This window comes from Aythya ferina (genome assembly GCF_964211825.1).
Source record: "Aythya ferina genome assembly, chromosome: 12".
Taxonomy (NCBI): domain Eukaryota; kingdom Metazoa; phylum Chordata; class Aves; order Anseriformes; family Anatidae; genus Aythya; species Aythya ferina.
Window position 1 is genome coordinate 2700702 of NC_140308.1, and position 19942 is coordinate 2720643.

The following is a 19942-nucleotide window of genomic DNA, read 5'->3' on the forward strand; positions in this document are numbered from 1 at the left end:
CTGGTGGCATGCCTGAAGCTGTGTGGTCACGGATGGGTCCCCTCTGCTCGCCACCGAGCCCGGGGGGAGCCCATCACTGCGCTGTCCCCCTGCCTTGCACAAGCCCCGCTCCTTCTCTTTCCTCACGCCGGGTGAAATCAGAGCTGTTATTTCAAAGAGCAGCTTGTGATTTATCGCTGTAATCTCAACCACAAGTTGAGCTGGCAGGAGTTAGGGGAGCCACGAGGAATAAGCGAAGGGTTAGCTATTTATTTCTGCATCCTCTATGCTCTTGAGGTTTTTATTTCTTCAAGACAAGAGCAAGGAAATATGGGTTTCTGCTGAGTAAAGAGGAGAAAATTACAAGGAAAAAAAAAAATGCCCGGGATTTGTGCTGAAGCAGCTCGCATTGGGCAGTTTCTGTGCATGTTGTGTTTTTTTTTTTTTTTTTATTTAAAAAAAAAGCAGCTTTCTGAACTCTGAGAAGCAAGGTCATCGTGGGAAGCAGAGGCACCGGCCCCTTCTTGGCAGAGAAATGCCCTGGGAACGAGCGCGGGGCTGTGCTGGTGGGATCAGGAGCAGATTTAGGGGCTTGCCTTCTCCCTTCCTCCCCTCTCTACTGCCCCATAAGTTACTTTTATGGCTCTCAGCTGTGAGCCTACCGCAGCCGTTTTGGGAAAGCACAGCTTTGCGCTGATGTTAATGGGTCTTTAAATCAAGGGCGCAGCTGAAGGGGGGAATTTGCCAAATCTCTCCTTGCTTCTCCTTCCAGGAAGGGCTGGGCTGTGGGTCTGCAGCCCAGTGTGGCCGAAATTGAGAAAGCTCACGTGCAGGTCAGAAAATCCCAAACACCGGCAGCCTGTGAAGTGACAGTGTTGTCATCTTGGTTATTACTACCGTTATTTATTTTGGTCTTTATTTAAGACTTGAAATTCTATTTTCCCCGGTTTTTCTTTGCTTGGTGGAGCCCCGGAGGTTTATTTTATGCTGAACGTCAGTGATAGACACGTTATCTCATGTGATGTCAGAGCCTGGAGATGCAATAACCCCCCAAATTTCCCAGCACGGGAGCTGGTAGAGCCCTTTGCACGCAGGGCTCTGAGCTCCTGACCTGCTCAGAAGAAAACCCATCGCTTCCTGGCTCCTTTTCCTTATCTTACAGAAGGGAAGGACATTTTCCAGGCCTGCTGCAGACCGCGGAGGAGGCAGACAGCATTTTAACCCAGGCTGAGGAAATGACAAAGCACTAACTCCCTTGCAAGGTACTGGAATAGTTTTCATTAAATGCAATCTTTGCAGCAGCCCTGCAGTTATTTTCCGAGCCAAAAAATAAAGAAGAGAAAAAAAAAAAAAGTTGCTCTTTCTTGGCCTTTCTGGTTTGCTAATCTACTTTGACATTTATTAACAATTATTTATTTCCTTCCCCGTTGGCTGTTTGTGGTGCAATTTTTCAACCAAATAGGCATTACTCAATAATAACCTCTGCAGAAGGCAATTATGAAATGCGAAGGAGTGCATTGCAGGGGCTGGGGAGAGGGATCGGGGGCCCCTTCTCCTGCACGAAATCTCCTCTTTTGGCACCGACAGAGCCACAGAGGCAGGGTCCGGCCAGGTTTGGTGCCCTGCAGAGCTCAGTCCTTGTCACCATCCCTTCTGCAAAGGGCACGGGGGCTTCTCCCTGTTATCTGCTGCATTGCATGGAGCAGGATGAGAAAGGCAGGGTTAGAAAAACCTATTTATTTTATTTTTATTTATTTATTTTTTTTTGGCGTCTCCTGGGTAATAATTCTCTTTCTCCCCCTTGGGTTTGTTGATGAGGAAGGCTGTAAGAAAACAGGACTCTTCTTCCTTAATGAAAACTCTCCGTGCTGGGAGACTCCCACGAGTTCCCAGAAAGCCACGAGGTAAGGCAGAAATGAAAACCAAGCCCGGGCATCACCCAGCGCAGCTTGGCAGGAGTGTTCCCCATTTCGCCCAGCCGCGGGGCAGAGCTGCTCGCCTGCCCTGCAAATTCCCTCCCCCCGCACCCCTGATGGTGACTTTCCTTAGAAAAGATTTCATACAGCCCCTTGCATGCAACAAGCCACAGGTTGAGGGGGGGAAATAAAAAGCTTTTTGTTGAAATATTTGGGTTTGCTAGGAAATAAAGCTGGCATTTGCACGCGGCGCCACCACCACGCACCTTTCCCAGTGGGTGCTGATGGGGATTTTGGGCATGTTGCTGGGGACCATGCTGGGGGCAACGTTCTGGATGATGCTGGGGGCAATGTTGGCCCATCTCATCCCACCCAGCTGGGGAAAAAGATGCAAAACCCATCCCAGAAGCAGCCAGGGTGGGGGGAAGGCAGGAAGCAGCCAGCGAGGGGTGCGAGCACAGCGTGCGCTGCTCGAGGGCGGGGGACAGCCCACTCCTGGTTCTGCTTCGCTGCAGCTCTCACCTAAAATAATCAGCCCCGCTGCAGTATTTTTTGCTGGTTTGGGCAACTTCATTTTCATTTTCCGAGCCATTTCCTGGCGGGGACCCACGCCAGAGCTGTGCACGGTGGCGGTGCTGGGTTATTCAGCACCAGGCGCTGCAGAGCTGCAATTTGGGCTGGTTTTGCTGCTTTCACCCATTTCCCTATGCCAGATCTGTCAGATCCATACAGGCTGGAGATGGAGCACCGCGCTGCTTGCTCAGCACTATGAATTCTTACACCGTGCATGCTGTGGGACCAGCATGGCTGATGCGTATCCAGCAATAGCACGGCGCCAATTATGTAATAAAATCCCTCTGGGTTATGATAAGCTTGTTAAATTATCTGCGCTCCGGCAGACAATATGCCCAAACCTTCTGCAGGCACCACATGCTCTGTGAGACGAGCTGGAGCTCACCCACGAGCAATCCCACGGAGCTGCAGCGATGCGCACGAGCCCTCGAGGACTGCGGGGCCATTCCCTGTTCCTTTCTCTCCATATGCCACGGATCCTATAATCCCCAGGGCAGCACACGTACTGAGCCAACCCCTGTTTATATTCCAATTTTCTCTGCGCTATAAAGGTCTGAGAACATTTCCCTTTGGATTTGTGGATTCTTTTAAATTGTCCTCCCCAAACAACTCTTTGCATCAGACAAAGTGCGAGCATTTGAGCCAGGCATCCTACAGATAGCCTAGGATTCATTTCACCATTATGAATTTTTCTAATTTCTTACCAGATTCAAAAGGTCTTAATCTTAATATTGCTTCAAGTCAGAGCTGAGATACGAGTAGCTTGTTTAGTGCCTGGATTTCTTTCTAGCCAATTATTTTTAGTAACTGCCGTTGAAAAATGTGCTTTTCTGCCTGTACAAAATATAATAAGAGGAAAAGGTGGCTTTTTAGCAAGCCAAGGCAATCCCTGAAATTAGGAATGTCAAATCCTGCTGGAAGGTGTGCCTGGGGAAAATACCCAAATGCTGTGGCTTGGAAAGTGAGCAGTGGAAACATTTGTGCGTATGAACAGGAAGAATCCACAGCCATCGAAAGGCTTCGTGGTGTTAATTAGGGCAGATTGACTAAAAACTGTGTCCGGCAGGAGCTTCGCTCCGCTCACAGGGCTGGTCGGGGGCCGGGACTGAGTCAGTGTGAGAGCCACGTGCTGCAAGGCTAGAGGAAAAAGAGTAAAGGTTAGAGGAAAAAGAGCATTTAACGGCAGGTGGGATTTTCCACGGCGCTGGGTGATGGAGCAGCGGGGCTGCCAGCATTTAATGGGGACCTGGCTGCCTTTTCCCATGCAGGGATGGCACCAGCACCATCTGCAGCTCCTGGAGGATGCTCGGTGGGGTGGGAGCCGCGCAGACCTTGCTGGGGTTGCTCTCCCAAGGGCATCTCAGGAAATTTGGAAATACAAACATGGATGGAAAAGCCACTGCTGGGTGAAGGAGCCGGCATCCTTGGAAGGTGGAAAATAGAGAGGGTGGAAACCCAGCCTCCTCTGTCCTACAAGGGGTCTGGCCGTGCCAGGGGTGCGCACCTTGGCACGGCAGCGAGGAGCCCTGCCTCGGGGTGCTCGGCGCTTCGGAGAAAGTTTGAGGGCCGTGCAAACCACTTCCTCAAAATTGTGACTGCTCTGTCACCATTGGAAGTGATGAAGGCCCCTGCAAAAAATAGATGCGTGCACCGGTTGTTACTGGGGGAAACACAGGGAAAGCGGGGCCGGGGCCTGCCTGCCTGGAGAGGATGGTGCCCCCAGGTCCCCACGTGTGGCTCCATCTCCTTTGGGTATCTTGACCCGTTCCTGAGCTCTAATTAAGGAGCTGCATCCTCCTGATGCACTTGGGATAAAGAAATAGGAAGGGTCCATACATCCCTGTGCCATCAGTGCATTTGGGGCACACGAGGCTGGCTGCTGGCTGCTCTAGCAGTGCCTCCCTTAGCCCTAGTGCTGCCCTGCCTCTTGCTCTGAACCTCAGCATGTCCCTTATCATGCTCTTTCCATGGGTTTAATTTGCTATCATAAATTCAGGTGGCTTTGACAACCTCGCCAGCGAGAAGAGCGTGCAGCCCTGGCTGGGTCTTACGGAGCTGCTGCCTTCTGCAGGGAGAGACGGGGAGCTGGGGCAGTGCACGAGGGAGCATCTCTAGCACCCTGCTCTCATGGCCAGGAGCTGGAGAAAGCAAATCCCCACTGCCTCTTGCTGCATTTCTTTGCAATGGTGTTTTTGGGACCCATCGCTGCCTGCCATCCAGGAGTGTGCTGGAGCTCCCCTCCAGCAAACCCGGTCCCGTGTACAAAGGACACAAACGGCAGGCGCTTTGGGCTCGGCCACAGCGGGTAAAAGCCAAAGGAAACCCAGCTGCACCTTGGTCCTTGGAGCAACCCTTCCCTGCCCTCTGTGCCCAATGTGCTCGGGGAAGGAGGTGGCTTTTCTCCACGGGCACACAGGTTGGGGTGCCGGGGCAGGAGCACGGCTGCAAAGGTGGCTGGCATCTCCCCAGAGGAACAGAGAGCACTCTGCATTTAGGAAGTTAAAGGGGTTCCCTAAAGGAGTGGCCTGAGAGCAAGAAGAAGGACAGAGTGGTGAAAGCTTGGGGCAGAGCTGCAGGGGCTTGGGGCACCTCTGTCCCCGCTGTCCCCAGGGCCAGGAGGAGCGTGGCCAAGGCACCCGGGGCTGCCGGCACCCAGGTCATGCCGAGCCACATGATCTGTGGGGTCGGAGCAGCGACAACAACAGGAACAATCTGTGGGAGAGGAACTTAGGATGAGCCCAACTTCCCTAAAAGTATAAAAAGACCCCGGGGCCGCAAAGGCATCAACTGCACGTCCCCTCCTCCCCTCCGCTTGCTGCCGCCTCGCAGCCCTGACGGTTGGAGCCGGCGCTGTCCCGGCGTTGTGCAATCTCTCTTCTCTGCTCTTGGCATTGGCTCGCCCCGCTGCTCGCCTTCCCTCCCCGAAAAGGAAACGCAACCGCACCGATGTGCGAGCGCCCGTGGCCAGGGAGCAAACGGCTCACGCAAAAAGGAGGGAGCGAGCCTGCTAAAAAAAAACCCAAATCCCATTAAAGAGCGTCAGGGAAGGGAGCTGTGAGGGGTACCTCTGCTTCCCATCAAAAGGTACTCAGGCAGCTCAAGGCAGGAGTGGAGCCAATTAATTCTGCCTGCTGAAAAGTCAAGCAGGTTTTTGGCACCTTGCTGGTTAGGCAATTGCTTGCAGCAGGTTTTCCTGCGGTGAGCGCTCTTTTTTTGTAGAGAAATCCTCCCCCCCCCCTCCAGGTAGTGAACCAGGGAAATGACAGCCTGGAAAGACCAAAAAATCCTGTCCTTTGAAAAATGGAAAAGCGATTTTGCTCTGCTGCTGGGTGGAGATGAGAGGGAGAGGAGAACGGGGAGGGGTAGCGCATCCGAGCACCTGCAGCATGAGCCGTGAGCTGCTCCAAGAGGGAGAATTTCCTTTTGGCTGCAGAAGGAAGGGCTGGGAAATGCTCCTGGCTGGGTTGCTGCAAGCCCCGTGCTTGTGTGTGGAGTTTTTCCTCCGTTGGCAAGAGAGGTGCAGCCCTCGGGAGCTCACCTCGCTGCCCTCCCTCTTGCTCAGAAGCAAGAAGGGAGCAGCTGAGGTCCCTCGGGCACCGTGCCTGCAGGGTGACGGCTCTGCCAAAGACCGTGCATTGGCACCAGGTTTGCATTTTACCCTTGAGAGAAAAATCTTTCTCTGAGCAGGCAATAACGAGGTGAAAAACCTTGATTGTGAATTCTAGCTTACATCTGGCGGCGAGAAAACTGGTCCTTGCCATGGAGGCAAAGTGATGAGAGCAGGGAGGAGAAAACCTCAAAACGTGAGTGTGATTTCAAACCGTAGCCCACGGCCACAGGCGAGGCAGCTGTGGCTTGTGTGTTACAACACTCCTGCTCCTCCTGGTGAGTCACTCGAGCCAGGAGCAGAGATTCCAGGAATTTGGGTTTTTAACTGATAGGAAAGGGAGAAGAAGCAGGCAGAGGCTTAAAAATGACCTAAAAATACCATTTAGAGGTGGACATCTGCTACAAAAATTTGAGTGGGGAGGTCCCCAGCGTTCGGGCTGCTCTCCTCCAAGTGCCACCTTGGGAGAGGTCCCAGGACCGAAAAGGAAAGTGAAAGGTGGCAGCCGTGCCCCTTTCCCCCTGAGCGATACATTTTGCCCTGGCCAGCTTGCAAAGAGCAATCGACTGGAAAGGAAACTTCATCTCCTGGTGGCGGTGCCAGGACGGGGACACCCCGAGCTGCCCCACGTGCTGCTGCGTGACCGTCCTCCTCCCGGAGCCCCCTGCCTGCATCTGGACCCGTCCCAGCTGCCGGGGGCCCCCGGGGGATGTGGGGTTTGCCCAGAAGTATGAGCAGGCATTCATAAAACTACCGGGAGGTGGGGGTTGTGAAAACCCAGCACTTTTTTTTTTTTTTTTTTTTTTTTTTTTTCATTTTTTCATCTAACAAATGACCTTTTTCTTTCCTTTTATTTTCACTTTCAATCTCTCGCCTTCCAGAGGTCAAGTGCTTTAAAAAAAAAAACAAACTTGGCAGAACTAAAGAGGCAGGATTAATCCCCCTAATTACTTTATCTTCCTGGCCACCACGTCATCTTCCTCTTGCCAAGGTCAGTAATTTTCCTAAACCATCCTATTCCAAAATAACACAAGTCAGCCTCCGGAGAGCCCACAAAACCGGAGTTAAAAAGCACAACCTTTGCACGAACACCCTCATGTCTCCTCGCTGTTGTCTCTCCGTTCGGAGAATCTTCACAGTTCTTGTTTTTTAAAAAAAGGAAGAGCGAGTCTGATGTAAGGGCAGGACTCTGGGAGCTGGAGATTTATGGGGGAAAAAATAACGAGTATCATACAACCCCTGGTAAAGAAACCACCTTGCTAACAGCCCTGCGGTGAGCATCCGTCACTTTGCTGCTTGAACATGGCTCGTTTCATAGGGTTATACCCAGCTGGGGCAAGGAGCAGGCCATAAACCCACCAGCTATACGTGCTGCTCTCATTAATTAGCCTGCCCGCCGCCCTGATTAATTAACCCCTGCAGTAGGATGTGGTGCCTCTTATCAGGGCTCGCTGGAAGCACATCCTCCCCTCTGCAGTTAAACAGTAACGAGCTGCCTGGGCAGTGGATTTCCAGGAATCTGACGAGCTAAGGTCATCCCGAGGGATGTGGCACAGGGCTTCTGCTCCGTGCCATGGGACAAGGCTCAAGGGGAAGTTTTGTGGGGGTACCAGCTGTGGCTGAGCTCCCCTAAGGCCAGGTCCTGTGCAGGGGATGCACCTCGGGCTCCTGCCTGGGGTCTTGCAGCCCCATGGCTACATGATTATAGGGAAAATCAAGACGCCTGTAGCATTGAGTGGAGGGGATTTGAGCCTCCAGGTTTCTGAAAGCCCTTTTGTTGCTCCTAATGGGATGGCAAGTGGTGTCCCCATCATCCACGTGAACCCCTTCAGGTCGTGCCTCCAGCTCAGGGCCAATGGCAGCGAGCTCTGCCTCGGGAAATGCTGCCCTTCAGGGTTATTTTCCCATCCATCCCTCTCCTTTCATGGCTCCTCATGCTTGTGAAAACAGCTATTAATCTCCCTCCAGCCTTCTTCCAATTATTTAATACCTGTATTTTATTCCTTCTCGTTTGTCTTTGTAACAACCCTATTTTTTTTTTTCCCCAGTCCCTCTCATCAGCGTTTTCCCAAGCTCTTGATTGTTTTCTGATTGCTGTAATTCTGCACTATCTTCTGGCCCTGAAGCACGGCTCCCCAGAGGGGGAGGCTCATGAATTTATACAGCGACATTACACAGGCTGTGTAAAGCCTGGGGCAGGATTTTTGGAGGCTACAAGCTCGGTGTCCCCCAAGTTTCCCCCTCCCTGCACCTCTGACTCGGCAGGGCATTTCTCTCTTCATTCGTCAAGATGAGTTTCAACCTGGGAGGAAATTTTCCCCATGGTATTAGTTTCTTCTTCTTGCAACTGAAGCACGGTTGAGAATTTGTTCCCGAAACTTCCTTGGTTCTAATTTTACATGACGGGGCTGTCAGAAAGAGCGCGCAGAGAAACGAGCTCTTTGGGTGGCTGCTCTGCCTTACAGGGGGTTTTGGGCAAAGGGAAACTCAGCGCCCGCTCCCCTGATCATCAGCCCCACCTTTCCTACCTCGGCTCGGGTGTATTTGTGTGCCACAGACTCAACCTGGGCCCAAAATGATGTCATTTTGGTTCTCCCCAAGCAGCTCCTCCACTCCTGTCACTTGGCAAGGACGCTGCCTGCAAAGCAAACAAATGCTTCGGTGAGCTGGTGTCCGGAGAGGCATCTGAAAAGCAGTCAGTATGAGGAAACGCACCGGGGTGCTGGGAAGGAACAAGTTCCCTGGCAGCTTATTCATCTCACGGAGACGTCCCGGACTGAGGTTTGGGATCGGGTGAGGTGGGAGCCAAACTTAGCTCTATGACAGGTCCCTTCAAGCAACCCATTGTTCTCCTCCAACGATTTGTTCCACTTTCTGCCCAGGATCAGAATTAAAAGAGTCACAAAATATAACGAGAAAGCTCGTTTGTGAAATATTCTGCATTTTTTGAAGGGCAGAGCTGTGAAGCAAATACCAATGGCTGGATTGAGATGTATGCACCCGTGTCAGGTTTGGCTGTGGGTCAGGGCTCTGGTGGGGTTGCAGGGATCCAGAATTTGGGCTGTGGCCACTGATTTGTCCTGACTTCTTCCCCTAGTCCATCCCACTTGAAAAGACCAGGTAATTGCAAGTTCTGCTGCTGGTTAGAACAAAAACCAACACTCCCTTAACAGGTTCCCCAGGAAGGATGCTCTAGGTCAGGATGGGAAAGTGGTTTCCTCCATGACTCATTATTTATCAGTCTCATCTACCTCCCCTCGGTGTAGGATAGGGCAGCTCTCTCGCCGAGCAGCAAAGACTGATGTGGGCTGGTTGGTTGGCCATCAGGAGAGGCCCAGAAAAATCAAGTGAAGATGCAAACATCTCCTGAAGGGTTTGGCACCTGGAGGTGGAGTTTGACCTCTGCTGTATGATTTCTGCAGCATGAATTACCTGGAGAGCCCCATCCCTCTGTGCTGGGCTCAAGTCCTGCTTGGAAGGTGTAAATGCAACTTACTGCCTGCAAACAGCAATCAGTGTCTGTCTGCTCCCAAAATTATGGGTGGAAGGAGGAACTTTCCTCATTTGGACTGCGGTTTGGGGTGATGGTCAGCATTTTTCCCCCATGGCAGTAGCATGACAACACCAACATGGATCTGGCTCCATTTTTTCAGCCCAAATCCTGCCCACAGGAGATGTCCCCTCCTGCCCGATGAGTTTTGTCCCCTTTCCTGGCCCCGTGGTGCACCAACAGTTCAGGTCATGGGATGACCTGCCACAGAAGCATGCCCACGGCATCTCCTTGTGGTCCAGTTTCACCTTTTATTTTTTTTCGGAGAGGGCAGATTATGACCATAAAAGGGAATAACGGAATATCGGGTGCAGAGCCCTGCCTCGTTTGGCCGAGCACCAATTCGCGATGGTTTCAGGGGAAATAACCAGGTCGGAGTCATTTTCCTCTCCCCCCCAGGCCGAGAATGAAAACCATGCGACAAAACCGCGTGGTTCACCATTGAAACCAGGGCAGGACTTTTTTGTGTCGGCACCTCCTGTTGTTCTTGGTTCCACCTGCCTGAAACTGCAGCGGGGCCCTCACTTCTGCCTGGGCACGGCCGCACGGAGCCGCCGGTTCCCATAAAACCAGCTGGTGCTATCTAGGGTGACATCTCCCAGTGGTGAACTGGGGGGGTCTGGTGGTTGGGTTGGCCAGGAACCACAACCTGGTGGCCTTGGAGAGCCCATGAACCTGCTTCTTGTGCTTGTGTATCCACACCTCCGTGTCCTAAAGCCAACAGAACAAATTCCCTTCGTGCTTGAACATCCCTTCCACCCAGCTGCCTTCTCACGGCCCTCACCAGACCATTCTTGCGGTTAAAACCAGAACTTTAATCTCTTGAGGTATTCGCCTAAAACGTGCCACCGGCACTGAATTACAGCCTTTAATACACCTGATAAAAAGGGCTGAGAGGGTTTCCTGGAAACCTTGACAGCCTTGAGTTGGGAGCAGCTGTTGGCGGCCAGCAAAGCCCTGGTAAGCAATAAAGCCTTTTTCCTGTTTAATGATTACCCTTCGAAATCTCACAGCCGACTGAGAGCACTTGTGACCGGGAGCTTAGCTAGGTATCAGCTTCACCCTTCTGGGAAGGCCGCACCCAGATAAATTCCTCACTCCTTGCCTTCTCCTGCTGAGACCGAGGTGGCGTTAGGGCCCATGCTGGGTCCTGACTCGTTTCCAAGAGGACAACCCCGGCACCACCCTGAGCACACAAGGCAGGGCAGGAGATTGCCACTCCCTGCCTGGGAGATGCCTCCGGGGATGAGGCAGCAGCCGCCAGGCTGGTCTGGCTGCTGAAGGAGGTTTGTGTTAATCACCCTGCAGAAGAAGTGGCTCTGGCAGCCTTGGGTTCCTTCCTTAAACTGCAATGGGATTTTTTGCCCCCCTTTCCAGGCAGCGTCGTGCTGATCATCTGCTCCTTTTGGGATCAGCGAGGACGGCCGGGATCAAGGGAGATGCACCGTGCAGGCGGCTCATGTGCATGTATAACACATCATATATAATACATAACACACAATATAACCCAAATCCTCCTTGCCTCCACGTTTCCCTCCCCTTCTCCCTTCTTTCTGGGCAGCTCCTTGCAGAAAAACCACGGCTGCTGGTCCTGCACCATCACCCCCCCTCTCTGCCAGGCACCTTCCTCTGCTCTTGCCCCGCTCCCGGGTACCTTTGCTCTCCCGTGGCAGCAGTGCCCCGCTTCTCCTCGCTCCACCACCCGCTACGATTCCTCTCACCGTTACCACTGCAGCTATTTCTTCAAGCGGCGACCGCAGCGGTGAGCCCCGGGACCTATCGCAGCATCGCAAGCCATGGCCCCACAAAACCCGAGGGGAACCACAGCACCTTACTCATTGGCACCGGGGCGGTGGTAGCTCATCGCCTCCTTCCCGCTGGGCAGCGGTTTGGGGAGAGGAGGAAGAGATGGCTGTGCTCATTTTGGGTGTCTGCTCTGGGGGATGCTCGTCACCGTGGCCACCAGCGCAGCAGCTCGGGTTTCTGGGTTATCTGCCCAGGTTGTTTTTGGAGAGCCAAGATTTGAAGATAGCATCTTTTGCACGGGAGGGACAAAGGTGGCGTTGAATGTTTGTTATCAGTGTGGTTTGGGGTAACACCGCTGGTAAAGTGGCTCCGAAAACTGCAGCAGGAGGCTGGGGAAGCCAACCTGACCAAAGGTTTGTGCGGTGGTTTGCTGCCGGCTGCATTTTGGTATGTAGAACTGAGTCATCAGGTCTTTGGGTTTAAGCTACGCCGGTCTGCAGGATGCATGAAAACACCTGCTGGGAGAGCAGCTGAAGTCCTCTGGGAGTTTTGGATACATGCATGTCCTCACAGTACGCCTGGGGTAGGGCTGTGCTGACGTCCCCACTGCGCAGGCAGCAAGACGAGGTGGGAGGACACAGAAGGGTTCACCCACGGCTGCAAAAAAAGCCCATGGCAGAAGCTCAGCTCCCCCTGTAACCGGGCTCCAGTCTCCCAGACCATAGATTTCCTTCCCAACCCATTGCTCCTCACCCCAAACCCGCTGCAGGGAGCAAGAGGGGATTGCACAGATGCCTCGGCTGCATTTTGGAGACCCCCCAAGGATGCCTGCCTTGGTGCCCCGTGATGCCAACAAGCCCAAGCCCTGAGCACAGCCCTGGTCCCACCAGCACAGCAGCTTTCAAGGGTAATTCAGAGCTTGCCAAGGACAGCACCCTGTTGCAATGGGTTGCTTTGCCCTGCTGGGATGGAGACATCGCCACAGCCCTGCACTGACAGAGCTGAGGAAGCAGCAGCAGGGCAAAGTACAACAGGCAAATGAGCGTCGAAAAAAAAATAATTAAAAAAACAAAACCCCAAAGGCTAACTACACGACAGCGCGGCTGGGCCCCTGTTCCTGTATTTGCCTCGCTGGGGGCTATCTTTACAAGTCACCCCCCTGCCAGATGTTCCCCCATTTGCATGCGGGGTGAAGGGAAGGGATGCTCGCAGGTCCCAGGGGTGCTGGTGCCGGATGGCGATTGCCACCCAGTGGCTGTGCCTGTGCTGGCTTTCACCCTGCGAGCTCCCTAGGAAAAAAAAGCCTCATTTCTGCAGGCACCGGGCTTGGGGCAGCTGATTCCCTCCATCAGGGATCTCTGTGCAGGGCTCAGAGCTATCTACTGCATTATTGGGTTGGTATTACCCATAAAAAGCACGCATAATAAAAAGATTTACTCCTTTTGCCTGCAGCAAAGCTGTTCTTAACCCCCACAGCAAGCCTTCTTCCCCTTGTTTCCCCTATTAAATGGTAAACAAGCCTCACCTTCACACAGACACCTCCCCCAACATGCTTAATTGACCGTGGCCCCTTTCAAATCAGTGGGCTGCACCCTGCTCTCGTTAATGAAGCTCATTAAGAAGAGGGTGCTGGGGAAGGAAGTGCTTTTGCTGTGTTTATCTGATGCTTCAGTGGCTGGAGCTGAAGGTCGTGCACCTTGCAGGTCCCGTAACCTACATGCTGGGGCTGTGTGTGTTTACCAAGGGGCCGAGCTGCTTGTTTGTTCCTTTTTATCATTTCTGCTCTAGCTATGGGGCCAGCCTATTCCATAATGTGGTTTGAGACGTCTGCACCGCATCCCTTGAAAACGGGCTGAGTGGGCTGTAGCTGTCTGAGCCTGCCTGCAGAATTTCTGTAAGGCTTGCTATTGAGCAGAAATTACTCAATTCCCCAGCTGTGGAGAGACATCTGGGGAATCGAGCAGTCTGTTCAGGTGCAATATCACCTTTTTTTTATTTCTTGCACAGAATTTGAGAGGACCCCGGTGCTCTGTGTGGGTTTAACCCCATGCCCAGAGCCACGAGGCTCAGCTCTGCTCTACCTCCCAGCCCAAACCCTGACGCTGGTCCTGAGGGGGCTCTGAGCAAATGCCTGGATAAGATTTATTTATTTTTTTTTTTTTTTCTGTGCAAAGCTCCCTGTGCTCTGCAGCAGAGCCTGGTCCTTCCTGCAGGACAGCGTTCGTGGGAACAGCTCAGCCACTGCTAAACTTTCTCTCAGTGCAAAGCTTCTTCCCTGTTGCTCCTTCATGTCAGCATTTAGTTTACACTTGGTTCATCTGGAGGAAAAAAAAAAAAATAAAGACAGTAGCAGTCTCCAAACCATTTCCTCTTTCTGAGATGCGTTGCTGAGCCAGAAGACAAACACTGCCGGTTGGGTTCGACAGAGCTCTGACCACGCATCTGCTCCAGCTCCTGCGGGCTGGGTTTTTTTTTGGGGGGGGGATGAAATGAGGATTTTTGTTATATAATAACCCAGGGCTGCTAGAAATATGAACCAGAGTGATCGTGAGGAAAGCAGGAGTCCGTGCGTGCTGGCTGTAGCATTGCTGCTGGGGAAATGGGACCCAGGCACTGTCCTGTGCTCACTGGGGAGTTGCTGGAGACATCTTTTTGTGCTCTCCAGGCTCAGCTAGATTGTCCCAGGGGAGTGAAAGCTCTTTGGTGGCTGCAGAGGGAGCCTGGGGTAACTTGGCTGGGGTGCACAACAAGCTGGTGCTGGCCACACTGGGACCAGAGCTGGCAAGGCTGGATCAGTGCACGCACCCCTGTCTGCCTCGTGCAGAAGGATTTATCTGCCTGGGACAGGCTGGAGGAGTTTGTGTTTGTCTCAAAAGCAAGCTCCTTCGCGAAGCCTTTGTGCCAAAGCAAGCATGCAGCAGTGCTTAAAGCAGGGGGATGTGGGCGAGACAGAGAGTTGTGGACAAAGTTGGGTGAAAAGATGGAGAAGAACATAGGGAGAAAGCTAGGAAGGCACCACTTGGCTTGGATGCATGTCTTGGAAAGTCTCTTTCAGCAAAAGAGCTTCTTGGGCATGGTGCAGGCTCTAAGCAGGACAGACTGGGCACCTCGGGCAATATTTTCTGTTGCGCATGGCCAGGAAGGCAGCCCCGTGTGGGTGCACAAGGGTAAGGATACAGCATCCCCAAAACATTCCTCTGCACAGGGACAGCACCACCATCCTCACCAGCAGCTGGGGTTGGTGCCTAGAGCAGCAGAGGGGAGATGGCCTCGTGAGGCTGGACCCAATTCCCAAACCCCGTCCGCATCGGGAGCCCTGCACCATCCTCTTCCCATGGGACACGGCTCCTGCTCCAGGGGACGGGATGTGAGCTGGTTCAAAGAGCTGCTGTGGCCAAAAATAACCCTTCCAAAAAGGCCGATGATTTTTTTCAGGGGCTGGATCAGCTCCCCAGGGTGGCTCGGAGCAGGCAAGGGGATGGGAATGTGGCGCAGATGGGCTGTGGCAGCCCAGCTTCAACTGCAATGGATTAAGTTTATCAGAAACCACACCCAAAGAGAAGCTGATTTCCCTCATTTGATGAGTTTTGCTCCAAAAGCCTTTTCTGGGCCTGCACCTGGAGTTGGGTGACCAGTGATTTTGGGGTGGGAAAGTGAGGGGCTACAGGCAAGTGTGGAGCAAGCCCTGCTTGGGTTCCTCCTGGACTTCTGCCCCAAAATACCCCAAATTGAGCCAAACCTCTGCTCAGAGAGATAACACCCTTCACAGCCAGGAGACTGAGCCTGAATCCCCTTTGAATTTTCAGAGCTGTTTATACTCAGCCCTGCCTGTAACAGATGGATGTTTAAATGCAGTGATTTAGGTGAATATTGCATTAAAATGCCTCGGGAGCCAGAAAGCGCAGCTTCTGTGGGAGCCCCTTGTCAAGACTAAATCATATTTCCCCACTTAGTGTTGGTGGTTAGCACTGCCACGTTTCCAGCCCCTCTCTCCCAGTGAGATATTTGGGATGCTGGATATGCAGGAGATTTGCTCAGGCACCTCCAAGCTGGGGGGGACACAGCCCTCAGCCTGCGGAGACGCTGCCCCAGCAGCTGAGCAGCAGAAATGTCACCGAGTGCTACTGAGAAAGCAGAAACTCAGCTTTTTCCCCTAAATCAGCCTAAGGAAGGCTCTCCGGGGTTTCAATATTGAACCTTTTCTCAAACTTCCTTAAAAAACTTAATTTAATCCCTCACTAGACTTTCTTTCCCTAAGGCGAGAGGGGAAGTGGAACCACCTACCCCTATCGATTTCAAAGTATCTGTTTTAATTCCAGATTATTTTAGAAAGCATCAGAAAAAACCAGAGTTTAGATGCAAAGTTGAAAGTTTAAGAAAATGCTTTCGGACCAGGTCTTTGTAGCTGTTTATGCTGCACCCTCTGGCGTGCCTGTCTGTCCATCAGGTAATCATTAAATGGTTCTATAAATTTCATCACCTAAGAGTATTCTTCTAAATACCTTAATATAGAGATTATACTGACTTTTAAAAAGTGTTCCCGTAGGCTTAAAACTCTGTTAAGAATGGTGACATTTATGTTTAATTTATATTTCATTTCTAGGCACAGCTATGCTGTTTGTATATGTCTGCCTCTTTACCTAAAATCTGCAAGCATACAATGTGGGTCTAACTAATGCTCCTCACAAATACACGAAACTTTAAAAATGTTATTGTCCCAGATAAAACCCATCCCAAATAAAATTAATTGGAAGGAAAAAATGATGAAAAAAAAGCCTGAATTCACTGCTTTTCTGCCTGTGCTGCCCTCGGTGAGTGCCCTCTGCTCTCACCCCTTACTTTTTCTTACAGGAAAATAAAAAAAGTTTTTGTTGTTGTTTTTTCCTACAGAAAGTCCTGGTGCAGCAGCAAGGTGCATTTATCAATTCAATTGATTTATCAATCAATGCCACTCCTGCTTGCCCTGCCTTGCTGTTAGCAGAGGGTTTTATGCCAGGGTGAGCTGGGTGCACAGCTCTGTGATATCAGCCCAGGAGAGCTATTATCTTCTGTGCTGGTGGAAACCAAACCTGAATGGCCGGAGAAAGGTCCCTTTGTGCACTATTTGCACATGCTGGGATGGGGGGGATTAACCTAGGAGGGTGATTTTGGGAGGCAATCCCACCTGAGCCCAGCCATCCACACAGAGCTGGAGCAAGCCCAGCTCTGGAGAGATCCAGATTTGGGCTGGTAGAAGGGAACTGCCTGTGCACAGGGAAGACAGATCCCTTCAGAGCCTCAATGCAGAAAGCTCTGGCTGCCCAGAAATATCCTCGGCCGGCTTCTGTTGGAGACTGCCTCCCTCTAGTGAGGGCGAGCGCAACCCGCACGCACGGCGCGGTGCCTTGGTCTCTGCGCTGCGCGAGCAGCGGGTGCTGTGCAGGTCCTGGGTGCTGTGCTGCCTGCATCTTGGGTCTTATTTTGCATGTGTCTTGGGTGTTATTTTGCATGTATTTTGGATGCTGCGCTGCGTGCATCTTGGGTGTTATTTTGCATGCATCTTGGGTGCTGTGCTGGGTACATCTCGGGTGCTATTTCGCATGCGTCTTGGGAGCTGTGCACACCCTGGGTATCTCCTATTCCTTGGGCGCTGTGCACACAACGGGCACTGGATTATCCATAGCCCTGTGCTGCCTGGGGAGCCGTGGCGATGCCCGAGGCAGTGGTGCAGACAGTTCCTGACCTGGCACGAGATCTGTGTTCTCACAAATGGGCAGCAGGCAGCAAGCAGCCTGGATCCCTGGATTTGTACTGAACTAGCGCTTTTTTAAGTGGCTGCTGTGTTTTTCTTCTAATCCTAGGTCCCTCAGGCGGGATTTGTTGTGCTGCTGGGTTCTCCTGAGCCAGCAAGGCTATGATTTCATCAAATGAGCTGTATAATTTCGCTGCATCCTCCAGGGCTTGCCTGCAGCTTGAGCTCCTCCAAGCTGCCTTAGCAGCTGGTGCAGGCACAGCAGAGCCTCAGCACCAAAGGGTGCTTTATGCCCACAAGTGCATCACCCCAGGGTGCTGGGATGGGCATGTAGGCATCCTGCACTCCTGCTCCTTGCCAGGGGCCCTCTGCTTCTAGCGTGGCCGCTGGCTCCAAAGGATCTGGATGCAATCCTGGATGTGCAGCAGGCAGGGGTCCTGCTGGGGATGTGCAGGGTTAAGGGGAAGGAAAGCAGGGTGGCAAGCTGTAGGCCCCCTCGGCTGGTCCTGCAGGCTCCCAGTCCTGCTGTGCGGGCATGAAGACTGGGGAGATTTGGGTATTTGGAGAGAGATTGATTTCCCCAGCAGCGAGGATCACGCTTCAAGCTTTTTGCTCACCAGAGGAATGAAGGCTGCTGATCCTGGGAAGATGCCTCACGCACAGAGCTGGTGGGAGCAGGAAAACAGCGACAGCAGCTCCCTTGCTTATCCCTGCAAAAATTCCCTTCCCGAGAAAAAAGATTAAGCAGTCATTTTTTGCAGCATCCAGGCACTGCTGCGCGCAGGGGAATGGGAGCAAGGGGATGAATGCTGCCCCTGGGTGCACAGCCCCAGCTCTGCAGCTCCTGGCCCGGCTCCTGGGTGTTGCAGGAGCCGTGTGGGTGCAGGCACCCAGCCGGTGACCCCGGGGCAAGCAGCACACTGCAAATCCTGCTGGCGGCCAGGAGCTGTGCCGGGGTCAGCGGCACTGACGTGCACGCTGCAAATCTTCCAGCTGTGGAGCGTACGCAGGCACGGCAAGCAAGAGCAGCGAGGGGGGGTTATTTCCAAGCCCTCCTTGCAGCCGATAGGGATTTGCAAGGAAAATGTTGCTGTTTTTGCATGCCTGAAGTGGCAGGTTTGTGCCCCTTGGAGGGGAGGGTGGCAGCTGCAAAGGGCCCCCGGGCAGGGGGGGAGTGAGAGATGTCCCACGGGCAGGAAACCTGGGAACGGCAGCAGACTGCAGCGTCTGTTTTGATCACACTTGGAGAATGAGCAGGATTTATTGCACCGACAGCGATAATAAATGGGCTGAGTGTGGTAGAAAAATGAAGTCTGCGGAGAGGAGGAGATGCCAGATCGTTGTGTTGCGGGGTGTATGTGGGTAATCGGGCTGGTTAGTGAGAAAATCTGTGGTGGGGCAAGACCAGAATGCAGCTTTGCTATTTTCAGGGCTTTGCATCATGAGATGCTCTTCCCCCTCCCTCAGGATTGGGCTTATTTCTGTTTCGCTTCTGCCCCGTGTTGCTACGGGTCCAATATCAGTGTCTCAGGGGTCACCAGCCAAGCAGAAGGGCTCAGTGCCAGCCTGGATGGACCTCGGGTTGTGCTGCACCAAAAGGGGTGGCAGCGACCCACAGCCCACCACCAGTGCATCCCAGTGGCAGGTTTCCATCCCATCCCATCCCATCCCATCCCATCCCATCCCATCCCATCCCATCCCATCCCATCCCATCCCATCCCATCCCATCCCATCCCATCTGCTCCCCAGGCCACCCCCAGCCCTCCACCAGGATCAGCCAGAGCTTTGATTTCAAAGCCTTTTTTTTTTTTTTTCTTCCTTTTTTTTTTTTTTTTTTTTGCTGAATTTCCTCCCTCCTTGAAGATCCATATCTCCCCCCTGCTCTTATATAGCACCTATTAGGCTGCTACCTACATGTCACCGGGGGGGAGCACAGCTGTGCCGCGCTGACCCCCACTAAATCTCCCGGGGGCTCGGCGAGGTCTGCAGAGCCGATAGCGACGCTTCCCGGGGGTGCCATATAACAGCGAGGGGGCTGTTTGCACCAAAGGGCCCCTGACACGCAGCAGAGACCATACATCAGCTGGGGGACTTTGATTCAGATAGCGATCTGCACAGGGCTCGCCTTGATTTGGGTTTTACGACCCTGCTTTCCCCCAGACCAGGGCGCGTCGGCATCCGAGGGGCGGCAGCGGCCGTGCGGGGCCATGGGCGCTTGCAGGAGGTCCTGGAGGAAATTGGGGGTGCAGGGAAAGCAGGGCAGGTTTTTCCTTTTTCTCCTTCCCTCCAAGAAAATAGGGACAATTCCCATTTTATTTAAAATTCAAGTAGAGACCAATTTTATTTAAAATTAATATAGGGACCAATTTTATTTAAAGATACAGGGGGGAATAGGAATGGAAGGAAAAGCCAGATAAAGACTATTTTTGGCATGCATTATTCCTGCCTTTCTCCTTTCCTCACACTGGGTGGACTCCAGCATGTGCCTGGGCTTTTGTCCGCAGGGCAGAGCTGGCGTAGGGGATGAATGAGGAGAAATTGGCCGTTTTTTTTTTTTTTTTTCAAGAAAAAGCAGCATTATGTCACACAAAAGCGCAAGCGTCTGCTGTGTTATTCTGCACACCGGCACGGCGTGGATGCTAAGTGCACCCCCTGAAGGATTAATGGGGATGGAGGCAGGGAGCATCGCTTGGCTGAGCTGCCCCAGGGTGCTCCCTGCTCTGGGGGTGCGCACCCCAAAGCACCCCTCAGCACACGGGGGGGATGTTGTGCATCCCTACCCCACACCTAGAGCCCTCTTGGTGCATTTCAGTGCAGATTTGGGTGCGTTTGGGGTTGCT

At 52.7% G+C, this 19942-nt stretch overlaps 2 long non-coding RNA genes across 2 annotated transcripts; both read left to right on the forward strand.

Annotated features, from left to right (window-relative positions):
- Positions 1-713: 713 nt before the first annotated feature.
- LOC311443214 lies at positions 714-3032 on the forward strand. The gene is made up of 4 exons (XR_014697124.1): positions 714-812; positions 1142-1241; positions 1802-1883; positions 2609-3032. It is a non-coding gene; the product is annotated as an uncharacterized lncRNA (long non-coding RNA).
- Positions 3033-12991: 9959 nt separating this feature from the next.
- On the forward strand, positions 12992-13447 carry LOC311443219. The gene is made up of 2 exons (XR_014697129.1): positions 12992-13265; positions 13379-13447. It is a non-coding gene; the product is annotated as an uncharacterized lncRNA (long non-coding RNA).
- The last annotated feature ends 6495 nt before the right edge of the window (positions 13448-19942 follow it).